The 12,151-nt window shown below is 42.3% G+C and overlaps 1 protein-coding gene across 4 annotated transcripts in view; it reads right to left on the bottom strand.

The window, feature by feature from the left end:
* Window positions 1–10,549, bottom strand: part of NEK6 (NIMA related kinase 6) — a 116,145-nt gene extending 105,596 nt beyond the window's left edge. For 3 of the 4 annotated variants that reach the window (XM_072123250.1, XM_072123253.1, XM_072123252.1), the window contains exon 1: window positions 10,413–10,549. The gene's annotated coding sequence lies outside the window, so the exon portion shown is untranslated. The remainder of the gene's footprint in view (window positions 1–10,412) is intronic. The other variant, XM_072123251.1, reaches the window with a different exon arrangement.
* Window positions 10,550–12,151: the final 1,602 nt, after the last annotated feature.

Raw genomic sequence — 12,151 nt, 5'->3', positions numbered from 1 at the left:
AGGGGTTAATGGAACATGGAGCCCCTAAGGCACATTTGCATAATTTTTAAAGCCTTTTTTCTTAAAAACAAGGGCATAGGTAGCTTAAAGATGAGTCTATCCTGCCAGAGAGAGCACACAACAGTATGTCAGTGTGCTTCGGTTACAATCCTTGATCCTGGTGGAAGATGTCCTTTAAATATTTAAAGTGTCCTTTGATTATGTAAAGTGGTTTTACAGAATATCAACACTTGGGAAAGCTGGGTGCTGATGGCTGTCTACATAAACACATGACTCACGGAGCTTCCTGAACTGTCCAGACAGGACTAATCAACCTTAGCTAGATCACTCATACACAGCAGCTGGGGGATGGTGCAGCGATCAATTACTTCTGCCTGTCAGACACAACACAGTGATTTCATCATTCTCTGGTGCCTACTTAATGTGAGAGGAGTAGCACAGTCAGCCACAGAAGCTACAGAGCCTTATTATCATAATTTTATAATTGTTTTTTCACAAAACAACTCACCACAGGGATTAAACAAGATATGTTCCTGCATCAGTGTAGCTACAGCATTCTCAAGGTACGTTTGCTTCATAAGGCATCATATCAAATGATAGATTTCCTTTAAGGCAACACAAGGGTTTGTGTTGGATACAGGGTAAGAGTGGGGCCCAAAAACTTAAACTCACACACACACACAACCCCCTTCAAAAAAAAAAAAAAAATTTGTCCATGGCTAAAAAAAAAAAAAAAATGAACTCTAGAGAATTTAAAATTAACTTATATACCAAGATCCTTTAGATATCAAAGAGTTTGAGATCAGAGTAACAGCAACTCGGCTGGTTAGCTACTTAAAGGGCCATGATGCTTGCGCTAGAAAAAATAATAAATTGGTTTATGTGTGCTTAAGGACATTAACTGTCCGAAACGCGTTACCAGCTTTTCCCCTTCCCTTTTCTGTTTGTGATGTCATTTTTAACAGGATAGTAATAACATTTCGAAGAACTTTCTAACTTTTAACAGTTGCCAGTGCGGATATATATTTTTTATATTTTTCATTTTTTTTATCCTACTCTGCAATGCTTGTGCTAGAGCTGGGGTCCATCTATCTGCATTGGGGCAAGGTACTGAAAACTAGAATAGGAGGAAAATCCGCTTGCAGGTGGATGGAATGAGATAGACTGCTTGAAACAGGTGATTAGTAGATGTCTTTCCTGAGGACAGGCCATAAATATCCTGTATAGGGAGCTACTCCAAGGTCAGTTCATGCTGCAGGGTCTCACATCATCCACCTTGATTCTGCGACAAAGACTAAATCCAGTAGTAAATATACATACATTTGTAGCATCATAATGCTGAATGTACGTCTCGGATATGGTATGTCAGGCAGCCGCTAAAGCCTCGCACAATAATGCTAAGCAGTTCACTTCAGCAGACATATGGTGCACAGATGAGTCGCAGCAAGCTAAGGTGTTCTTGGTATGTGCTATTCAGATGAAATCTCATATTGCTTAGAATAACAACATTGGTATATGAGGCTCTACTTTCCCGATTTCAGAATTCAACAGAAATAAGCTCTGTATGCAACTAAACTCCTAAAAAAGGCACAATGGGGCTCTTCCGTAACCAGAACCCACAGCACATGTCTCCTTGGCACTTTTTGTCATGGGAGAAAATGGTAGACATCACACATTGTTGGGGCACCCAACCCAATGTATAAAGTTAGCCTAAGTAATGTAGATATGTATTCAGCCTCAATGTACACGGATTGGGCCTAAACCCCGACTGTGCCCCTTAGTCTTCATGAAAATGTATCTGCACAGGACTGTGTAGGAGATCATACAAAAGACATTTTAATAATGATTATGTCCAAACATCATTTTATCTGAAATCAGACCTGTTCTTAATGAACGTAGTGAAACAGTAATTAAAGGACACCTGTCATCAGGTCTCTGCCACCAGTCCTGTCACCTCTACCTGTTGGAGCAGCTCACAAGGATTCCATCCCAGCCTTTATCTAGTTATTTCATACATTGATTATTGTAAAATCATAATTTCTTTATTATATAAATGAGGCTGGTCACATGGTCAGAGGCAGTGATGTCACCCCTGTTCCCCCCTCCCCTCTCCCCCCCCTGCTCATGTCTGTGTGTAATGTATAGTAATAGTGTCTGAGCTGCATCTCCTGACATGTTGCATCCTCCTAATACATATGTGTGATACACAGACATCAGCTACACCAGTACCTGACATGTTCTGCTATAACATGGCTGCATCCCGGAGCTGTTGTAGCTCTCCTACATACACACACACAGGCAGGGGGTGTGGCCACCAGCAAGCACATGTAGCAGCCATCACAGTGTTACACAGGCTGTCAGTCAAGCACTGGGGGTGTGTCTGTGCCTCCCACTCATGAATAAGGTGGACAGCTTGAATATGCTAATGACCCATTGGACATTTCACAGGTCATTTGCATACAGCTTTAGGACCTCATTGCTTAGGTTTACAGGCATGTGGAGGGACAATGAAGGGATAGAGACAATGCTTTCTAATGGCAGTTTATGAAAATCTATTTAGATTAGAGGGGTTATTTTGCATGACGGGTTCTCTTTAAGCTATTTAATATTAAGTATAGGGTCAAGGAAATGAGCTACAGGCTGCACATACTGAAATATGGAAGAGCTACAGGGAATTCCGCTGGTGACCTCGGTTAATCCAAGACTGCATCATGTTAATGATCTCTAATCACTGCGGGTGAGTCTGTCCCAAAAAAAATATAAAATGGGAAAAATGTCCCTTTTTAATATTCTGATTATACTTCAGTTCCAAAGCCACGGAAGAATACTCTTGAGTATGAATGACATAGGATGGAATCCCTCCTAAAGGGAATAAAGAATATGTGATACATGTATGGACAACGGGAGAGCCCCCCACAGATTATAACAAAGGGGTTCCTGTGTCCGCTATATTAAAGGAGCATTGTACAAGGAGTAACTTATTAGATTTTAAGCTCTTATAACCAGGGCCCTGATTCATACTGTTCCATTCGAAGATTTTATATCTTATTTTGTTAGTATATGTGCTCCATGATCTATGAAGTGCTATGGAATATAATGGCACTAAATAAAAAAAAAAATTAATTAGTAGTAATAATAGCTCAGCAATGGTGATTTATACATGGGACTGGGAACTAAGGGATCCCGCATTCTTGTGATCAGAGAGTGATCAGTATTTATACATTAGTCACTTATGGATAATTAAAAGGGGTTGTCCAGTGACAGGATAGGGGCCAACTTGCAGATCGGCAGGTCTCAGTGATGAGGCCCCCATGAATCCCAAGAACTGCGTTCCATTGTACCCCAGATGAAGAGAGCACCCAATGCGCGTCTATATATTCATCTGTAGGGCTTTGACAGGCCACGGTGAGTACAGCACTCCGCTATCTCCATCAATTCCAATGGCAGAGCATGAAGCACATGCGCGACTGGATGCTCCATTTTTTTGGGGTGCATTGTAGGTAGTATGGACCCCCTTTTTTGTGATCCATTGGGATCCCCACTGGATCAAGGGCTAACGTGTTGTCACTGTTCAACTCCTTTAACAAACTCATGAACCCCTTGAAATTGCAAGCTGAAAACTTAAAAGCTCTGGTTAAAACTCTGAATAAAATTATGCCAAAAGGAACAAGTTTTTCTTACACACGAGACTATATTTGGGATTTGCCTACATTATCACTATAATACAGTGTCACTATCAACATCGGTCCCGTCGTAGCAAATAAATTAGAATAGGACAAGCCATTCAGGGATGTACTGTGTTTAAAAGGCCTAGATACATATGGAGTTAAAGCTAAAATGTGCATTTTTAATTATTCTCTCGTAGGACGTAACCACAGATATTTTTATAAGTTCGGCGCTTAAAAATAGAATGGATGGAAAAGGACGATTTTACTTTCAAAACTAATGAAAAAAACATTTACCGTACATTATTTGGCCAAAACAAATAAAAGGAAAGTTATCCAAGCCCTCCAAAGGCCAGAACATCAGAGCTCTCCGTTTTCATCCTATGGCAGGATTTCTGAGAACTAAAAAGAAAAAAAAAAAATCTGCAGGGGAATTTCAACTATTTCCAAAACCCATGGACAGTTGCCACATTTCTCAGCTCTAAAAAAAGGAAAAACACCAAAAAAAAAAAATCTTAAGACTGTAAAAAGTCACCACCTTAACCACATCGTTGCTGGGAGAAAAGGTAAAAAATAAAAAATACAAAAAAAACAAAATTAAAAAATTAAGAGAAAAAAAACAAGACTTTCCTATCATCCACCTGCTTCTCCGTTTCTTCACTGTGCCACATTTACCAAGTAGTTAATAGTTAGTTGGACCCATAATCCAACTACTTTTTCAGGATATTTAAACTATGGTCGGCCTAAGAAAAACGGATCGTACGCAGGTCAGATTCTACAGACCGACCGAAATGCAGAGCAAGGGACTCACATGGGCACCAATGTTATTGCTGTGTTCTATTCAACCTGTTCTATAGGACAACTTAGTGCCGGAAGAAACTTAGGATAATAGTTCACAGACAACCATTAATCTGATCATCTGACTTGCTAAATCATAAGATAATTCAGAGTGTAAAACCGTCATAACACTTGCAACCTTAAGGAAAAAAAAATATATATATTTATATATTCACACATCTTTATTCAAACCTGTAACCTTGTTTCATGATGTGTCACACAGAAATATTTGCTTTGCGTTGCAAGTTCACAGAAAAAATAAATAAAAAGAAAATATATATATTTCTATTAAAGAGAACGCTCTAGGTTTCATCTAGTTTCCACTTCCTGTTACTAATTAGCATACAGGAAATGCTATTCAGCCAATCATTGGGTAGGTGGGTCTCTGTGGAGGGCAGCGATTGGCTAAATCCTGATTTTGTGTGTGTCAAGAGGGATACCTGGAGGGCTATATAGGGGAGGTTGTATGTGGGACCAGAGGGACCAGAGACAGTTTTGTATTCATTCTTATTTTTTTTTCTTTATGACCTTCTAAGCCAATTTCTTTTAAATTATCTTCAAGTTTAAGACCCATCACAAAGCCGTGTGCCTAAATACTTTCCAGGCTGCTCCACAGGACAATTGGGATCCCAAAGAGTATCATGTGCTTACAATTTGTCTAAAGGATACTCAACAGATTGAAAGTAGACCGATGCCGAACCTTTTGGAGATAGAGTGCCCAAAGCACAACCAAAAGCCACTTACATGTTGCAAAGTGCCAACATGACAATGTAAGTAGTAACTTATTGATCCCTGCTGTATCACAGGTTTCAATCGTATTGGTGTCCTGAGTTCACCAATACAATAGAAAGATTATGGAGAACTCGAATTCAGGGTCCCCTGAAGAGGAACAATCAAGGTTCCCAGAGCAGACACTCCAACAATAATGTCTGTCCAGACTTTCTTGTTCCTCCTGTAGCCCTGGCAGCCTAGGATGTTGCTTTAAAATGGTGCTGAGCACGTCCTGGGCTGTATTGGATCACAGGAGGAAGCCCTGAGTCCTGTCTGGCAAACTCTATGGCAAACTCTGGCACCCGTGCAATAGGTTCGCCACCACTGCCATATACCATAGGTGCCAGTGATGCATCTTATGGTTTAGGTTTTTGGTAAATGTAAGAAATCCTCTAAAATACCCCAATTGAATAAAGCCACATTCATACTGACAAGCAAATATTTCCCATAAGTGCTTACTTCTTAGTTGCAACGTGTTAAATGAAGAGTGCGTGTGCGAGAGTGTGTGTGTTTCTTTTTTAGTCATGAGATGTGTTGACACAGCTGATGAAACAGATAAACCTCTGCCAAAGTGTGAATGCGAAGTGCTAGAGCTGAAATACAGAGGGAGAGGGGGCAGCAAGTGATGCCGAGACATCTTATGTTATAGGCTGAAGAATGCTGCACCATGCCTGTATTGGCAGGAGCCCCCAAATATTCAAGGTGGGGCCATAATGAGGAACAGGCATAAAAAAAAACCTGCACACAACTGTGCCAGGCCTGTTAGGGAATTGAGCAATTCACATAAAGGAGGTGTGTACAAGTAACTACTGCATGAACCCGAGGTTTTACCATGAAACTAGACCAGCCATAAAAAAAGATCACCACCTTAGTATTGGGGTCCAGGTCCCTCCATCTCACTTGTACAAGATTAAATGCCAAGTACCAAAACGCAACGAGAACTTAATATTTTCCAACAAACTAATAATAGCAAACATCTGCCTAGTGATATTTTGCCTAAGACACTTAAGAAAACACAAACCTAACCACCGTAAGTTAATTCAACACCATAGTTGGGAGGATAATAATCAGATCAGCGCGAGTCCGACTTCTAAGCCCACCACCGATCACGAGAATGGGGGTCCCGCTTTCGCTAATTGAAAGAAGCAGGAGGCTGAGTTTACCGATTGCCACTCCACTCAATACTTTGGGAGCACTCAGCTATCTCCACATAGTGGATGACAGATAGCAGTGAGCTGCAACACTCCTTTAGTATTGAATGGAGTGGCAGTACACAAGCTACACCTATCGATCCACCAATAAGTGGTCTAGGGATCAAATGGGGTCTCAGCAGTCAGACCACAACTTATCAGATTGTTACTTACTATCCTATGGACAGGGGATAATAATACTTTGACTCTTATGGGACAGCACATCAGTAAATACATTAGGTATCTGTCAGCCTGTAGATCTCCACTGAAACAAATATGCACAGTCAGCAAAACAGAATGCACATGTCTATGGCGGAGGCGCAAGGTTCAGTGCAATGACCTACAGGTTCGGTCTAATTCCACATATGCTTTTAGAGCAGAATATCTTCAAGTGCATGGAGACCGACATAGAAAAACATCAAAACGTGTAGATCTTTTTATTGCACTGCTTTATGACCATCTACCTTGAATAAAGGAAGACCCTTTTCATCCCTACTTTCTGAGTAGTCCAGAATATGTCAGGCTGCTATTTATTTGTGTCAATATGCAACGTTTGTTGTATAATCTAAAAGCGGGTTCAAACTTTTTCATTGCAGAGAACAGTAAAATCACTTATAAAGTGAAGAACATTGAATATCTTGTGACAAGGGAGGAGATAAATTAGGGAACAGTCAATTCTTGCTGTTTACGTTTTGGAAGAAGAAATTTTGGCAAGTGTAAGGATCGCATTGAACTTGACAAGGGTCATGTGTCTGGGTCAAAGCATCTCCAAAACTGCAGTTATTGTGTGTTACTTCTGGTACGTCGTGGTTATTACCCACTAAAAGTGGTTTGCAGGAAGGACAACCAATGATTCATAGCCAGGGTCACTTGTGCCCAAGGCTCAATGATGTGGTAAAGGTAAAAGGTCATAGCCCGGGGGAGCTGGGTGCAAAGGCAAAAGTAGGGGTGAGCGCTCCTCACCACTCCCCTCTCCATAGAAAGTCTAGCAGCTGGCACTGTAACACAGCAAAATACAGGGCATGCCCAATAGTTTTCGACTACCTTCTTTGTTCTCCTTGCCATTTACGTACCGTAAAGTGTTCCAGCTCAGTGTGCCCTACAGCTGAAAAGCCATTCCAATTATTGTCTTACTCGACTCATCTACTGCTGTGGTCTTGTATGAGCAGAGCCGATGCCGTTTCTACCATTTGGACTTTAATTAGTGAAGCCACAAAATGCTGATGAGTTTGACCCCTCCAATCCCTCTCTGCAAAGGGGCACCCATGCCACCCGACTTTGAAATGAATGACAGATCCGACCCTAGCTGAGCGATCTGACATCAGTATAATGTATGGGTCCCTGAAACACACAGTGAGCGAAGAACAAGGCCCGGCTTGTGGTCTACAAATTTCCTGTGACCTCAAATTTTTTTTTTCCGCTTTCAGTACTTCTTCTCTGCAAAGCGAATATCCAGTTTGCAACTCCTCGTACTTTGTTACGCTGCATGACCCTTTTAGCACGCGGCTCCTGCAGAAGGTTTTACTCCTGATGTTGACTCATCATGGGGAACTTGTTATCCGATAATGCGCCATACATTTGAGGGATGATGGCTTACAACAAGGGCCTCCTACAGAGGTTGAAAATTGCTGCTAAAAATTATTTCTGGTTCGGGAAGGGTGTTACAGAAGGAAATGCAGCCATTGTGTGTGGCTGTCATTATCATAAGACTGGTCCGACAAGGTTACATATTAATGTTGGTGTTTACACCAAGTGATCAATAAAATGATACAATGTGCATAAAATGTAGCAATGTCACCAGGTATAACACAAGAGAAGTGCAGAAAACATACAAAAGTAAAAGCATTTAACCCCTTGCAACCATCTCCTAATCCTTCACACAACCAACTGTGTATGCTGTCCTGCATCCAATAAGGCACATGACTGACCGTATGGATGCATTACACACAGACTGTATGACTCCACTGTACAGAGGTCAGATGCACAATAAAACAGAAGACTGTAAATGTATATAAATTAGAAAACTAAATGGTTTCCCATCACATTAGAAAAAAACTGAATATTCCTTTAAGGTGTCCAAGTACATTAGAGCAAAAAGATCAAGCATGATGGACACTTACTCATAGATCAGGGCACCTTGATTAAATTATACTCGGGTAGTGGCGGGTAGCAAGTTGGGGGTAGTGTAACAAGCTGTGAAGTTACAGCACAGAGGGGCTCTGGTAACACTCCTTGAGCCCTTTTGGCTCATTGAATAATTATAAGAGTTGATTTTAGAAGTAAGTAATGAACAGCAAATATATAAGAAGATTACCACAGTCACAGTGCCCATGAGTAAGTGTCCCTGGTTTATCCATGTTGATTTTAATGGTTGCTATACTTTAATGTCAGCTTATTTTGGCTCATGTGACCATGTAATGTGTATGGTGACATCTCAACGCTCCCCCAGTGGTGAATGTTGTCCAATACTCTTTTCCTAAGAAGAAACAAGCTCCTGCGCCAGTATGTTATCTCCTAGTGCAGTGGTGGCAAATCTATGGCACGCGTGCCAGAGGCGGCACTTGGGCCCTCCTCTGTGGGCACCCAGGCCGTCACCCCAGAACAGAGTTCATCAGACTAGACTCAAAGAATCTACCTGCAATGATAGACGAATTTGCCCTCCTCCTTTCAACTGCGTTGGTGTCCTCAAGAGGCTGATACCATTGTTGTAAAAGAACAGGGAGAAATAAATTACTGCTTAAATTGCCTTGCTGGCACTTCGCAATAATTAAGGGGCTTTTGGTTGAAGTTTGAGCACTAAGGCTCTAAAAGGTTCATCATCACTGCCCTAGTGTATGTATGGGGTATCCCCTGGAGATACAGTGGTCAGCCAAAGACCCTCCCTCTATGAAGAGGGCATCTAATACCCCATAGGGACATCTGGGGCAAAGAATAATTGTACATGTAAGATTTTAACATGCGCAATGTGCTATTCTTTAAGCGTTGTACCAAGTTTTCAAGTTATCTTCACGATCGCATGAACAATTTCCGATACTCCTTTACTACTAAAAGGAGCCTCTGGACGCAGGCTTAACTCGCTGCTCTACCCACTACTTAGAAGGGCATTGCAGGGGGTCCCATTCTTAAGATCTCATCTTATCCCGTATCTCCTTTGAAACTTGGTACATCAGAGGCAGCTCTTTTTCCATCAAGAACACATGCACACCTTGCCAAGCTGAGAGTGCATGTGTGTAGGGGGATCTGGGGGGATAAACTCAGTTGGGCTGAGACCGATATAATGTATCTGACACTGACCAAATAACACAGAACTGCATCTCTTGAGACACAACTTTTCTTGTCTTTAGAACTTTTTTGGCAACAGGTTCATCTCATCCAACAATAAAGTCTCCATACACCTGACCCTGCTCTGCACCCACCAAGACCAATATATATATATGGGGGTCTCAGCAACATTCAAATCTGAGGATGGAAAACTATGCCCATAATATCACAGGTTATAGGTCAGGCAAAACAATCCTAAAAATAACAAGACACAGTAAAAAATAATAACATTTGCCCCACATACAGCACAGGCAATGATCTGCTGGGACTTGTAGTCCCCCTCCTATGCAATCCTTGGCAGGAGGAGCAGCTGAGGGTTCAGCTATAGGACTGTTTGAGGGAATTGCTATGCAGGCAATTGCCACAGAGGTGAGGGAGAAGTATTGGGACTTTATGCAACTTCTTACAAGTAGTGAGGGAGAAGTGACAGTATATGTATGCGCTATAAGGTGACCCAATCCAGCGCTTATATACGTCGTCGTCCCCCTTCCAGCTGTGAGGCTGCACTCACCACGTCCACACACTCACAGCTGCACTCACACTCCGCACTCACTCATGCACGGCAGTTAGTATGGCCACAGAGAAGAGTTAGTACAGTGACTGAGTGTCATGGAGGACGCTCTCCTACTTTGTGATGTGTTGTGGCGCCTCAGCCCGCTCCCTGCAGCTCCTCTCCGCCGTATAACAAGGCAGCAGCGACACATCCAGGGCGCGTTCCCGCCACACTTCCTGTGCGCGCCCCCGGCTGCAGGGGAGGAACCGGCCCGGAGCGCACTGCTGCGCTACCGCTTCTAATTGTGCTCACTGTAAAACATTGTCCAAGACCTGAGAGGCAGATAGCCTTTCACATATACCAGGGTCTGAAAACATCTGACACATCTATGGAAGGGTTTCCACATGAAGTGCCGACAAGGATAGTGTTAATAAAGTTGGAAAAGTTTCAGCAAATTAATGTTTTGTGCTATAAAAAGTTATACAACTTTCCAATATACTTTCTGTATCATTTTCTTATGGTTTTCTAGATCTCTGCTTGCTGTCAGTCTATAGACAGCATCAATGTTTACTTCCAGTCCTTAAAAATCTGACCATGATCACACAGGTGCACGGCTCGTTAGTATCATAGAGAATAATCAGAGCTGTTTGTCATAACGAGCTGTGCACCTGTGTGACCATGGACAGATTTCTGTCCACTGGAAGTAAAAATAGATGTTTTCTGTAGAATGACAGCAAGCAGAGATCTAGAAAACCGTAAGGAATTGATACAGAAAATATATTGGAAAATTGTATAACTTTTTATAATACAAACTATAACATTAATTTGCTGAAATGGGAACATCCCTTTAATTATCCCCAATCTCTAATCAGGGACAGTAGAGGATTTACCACTTGTCCATTGCACGCGTTTTCAGCCAGTTGCGCGTCTGTATTGGGTCTCTTTCACATTGGCGTTGGTGCTCAGCTTCAGTTGCGCATCCGTTGTATTTTGTCTCCATTTTTCTTCCATTTTGTCTCTGTGTCTGAAAAAAAAACTGAGTGTGCGTTCACACGCATTACAACAGCTGAGGAGAGGTAAGAAGAAAAGGTAGGAGGAGCAGCACAATGAAAAAAACGAATTAAAATTCGTGGTGGGTGCAGGCTTCAAAAGGATCCGACTCAAAATTCCATAAGTAGCAAAAATTCAAAACAAGGAAGCAGCACTCCGTGGAAAAAAAATCAGTGTTTTATTTCGCCAGTGGGCAGATGCAACGTTTCAGCTGTCTCAATGCAGCCATTTTCAAGCATGAGGAGAGGTGATTTGCCTAATTACATTGCTGTTAACATTTCCGATTACAAAAAAGGAATTATTATTATGTTCTTCATGAATCTGGCGCCCCCTGCAATGCGAACTGAAGGTATTATTACAATAGTCTGCTTTGGAATGTATGCAAGCAACTATGTCAATACTCGCTATGTCTTTTTTCTAAACACTCTTGATGTATTAACCCCTTAACGCTCTGCGCCGTAGCTCTACGGCGCAGAGGTATAAGGGATGTATGAAGAGGGCTCACGGGCTGAGTCCTCTTCATACAGAGGTGGGGGTTTTTGCAGTTTGCACAAAACCCCCACCGCTAATAACCGCGGTCAGTGCTTGCACCGATCGCGGCTATTAACCCCCTAAACGCCGCCGGCAAAGTCGCCGGCGGCGGTTAAAAGACGGCGGCGCGCGGGCGCCGCCATCTTTTTTTTGATCGCCACGCCCCCGAACGTCATCGGGGGGCGGCGATCGGTTGCCATGGTAGCCTCGTGTCTTCTTTTGACACAAGGCTATCTGGCAGCTGCATATTCGTTACAATGAGCCAGTGGCTCATTGTAATGAATGTGCTGCAA

Source organism: Engystomops pustulosus, chromosome 9 (assembly GCF_040894005.1).
Source record: "Engystomops pustulosus chromosome 9, aEngPut4.maternal, whole genome shotgun sequence".
Taxonomy (NCBI): Eukaryota; Metazoa; Chordata; class Amphibia; order Anura; family Leptodactylidae; genus Engystomops; species Engystomops pustulosus.
The sequence above is the reverse complement of the archived record's forward strand: the minus strand, read 5'-3'. Positions and strand labels throughout refer to the sequence as shown.